Raw genomic sequence first — 1591 nt, 5'->3', positions numbered from 1 at the left:
ACCCCCACTCCGGCCTATCACCCTCACCTTAACCTCCTTCCACCTATCGCATTTCCAACACCCCTCCCCCAAGTCCCTCCTCCCTACCTTTTATCTTAGCCTGCTGGACACACTTTCCTCATTCCTGAAGAAGGGCTCATGCCCAAAATGTTGATTCTCCTGTTCCCTGGATGCTGCCTGACCTGCTGCGCTTTTCCAGCAACACATTTTCAGCTCTGATCTCCAGCATCTGCAGTCCTCACTTTCTCCTACACCATATTGTCTAGCTATCACCATTGTTAACAGCTAACCCGAGAATGTAACTTTAAAAAAAGGTTTTGTGATTTACACATGAAAGAAGTGAAACTATCACTGTATTCTAACAGATGAAAGGCTTAACAGACAATCAATTTTTCAATGTATAATTTCAGTTACATCACACTGCACATTTTTGCTATAAATTCTGTGTTACGATCGAGCCCTCCACAATCACCTGATGAAGGAGCGTCGTTCCGAAAGCTAGTGTGCTTCCAATTAAACCTGTTGGACTATAACCTGGTGTTGTGTGATTTTTAACTTTGTAATGTCACTGCATTAGTAATCCAGAAAACAGACTCATGTTCTGAGGAACATGGGGTTGATGGTGAATTTTTCAGAGATCCTGGAATAAGCAGCTAACCTAATGTAGCTGTTAATGTTTCTACAAACTGCTGGAGACCATAATATGTGAGAAAATAAATATACACTTCCAAGGAAATTAAGTTAATACTAGACAGTTGACATGGATTTGTCAAGAGCAACTCATGTCTATCAAATACAATTCCCGTCTCGGGCAAACTGTCTGTGTGGAGTTTGCACATTCTCCCCGTGCCTGCTCCGGTTTCCTCCCACAGTCCAAAGATGTGCAGGTTATGGTGGATTGGTCATGCTAAATTGCCCATAGTGTTAGTTGCATTAGGCAGAGGTAAATGTAGGGGAATGTGTTTGGGTGGGTTGCCCTTCGGTGGGTTGGTGTGGACTTGTTGGGCCGAAGGGCCTGTTTCCACACTGTAGGGAATCTAAAAGAAAAATGACTGAGTTTATTTTTTTTATATAGATATTTTTATTAGAAATTTAACATTTTTACAAGTTTACAAAAATAAACAAAACTCTCAAATATAAACATTGATATACAATTAAATCAAATATACAATAGCCAAAATTTAACAAAAGAGGAAAAAGTACCGAAAAAGAAAAAAAAACAAAACTCAACTATCTACTAATCTTACCTACAACTAACCAGAGTGTATATTTAAGTCTCTTACATGCTCGGAATGTGTTAACATCAGATGTAATCCCGTATTCGTGCGGGATTCCTCCCCCGAGGGGCCCCGGACCAGCCAGGTTTGTAATCTCAATTAAATAAAAGCCCTTGTTAGGATAGCCGAAATATCTGTATTTATGTAATTCAAGAAGGGCTGCCATATTTTATAAAATAATTTGGTCTTTCGGTGCACCATATTTGTAAGGAAGTCAAGGGGAATATACATTCCATAATTAATCTGTGCCAACTTGAAAGTCAGGGGGGCCCTCAGCCACCCAGTTCACCAAAACATTTTTCCTTGCACAGAAA

Source organism: Chiloscyllium plagiosum, unplaced genomic scaffold (assembly GCF_004010195.1).
Source record: "Chiloscyllium plagiosum isolate BGI_BamShark_2017 unplaced genomic scaffold, ASM401019v2 scaf_14535, whole genome shotgun sequence".
Taxonomy (NCBI): Eukaryota; Metazoa; Chordata; class Chondrichthyes; order Orectolobiformes; family Hemiscylliidae; genus Chiloscyllium; species Chiloscyllium plagiosum.
This window is presented reverse-complemented; position numbering follows the sequence as displayed.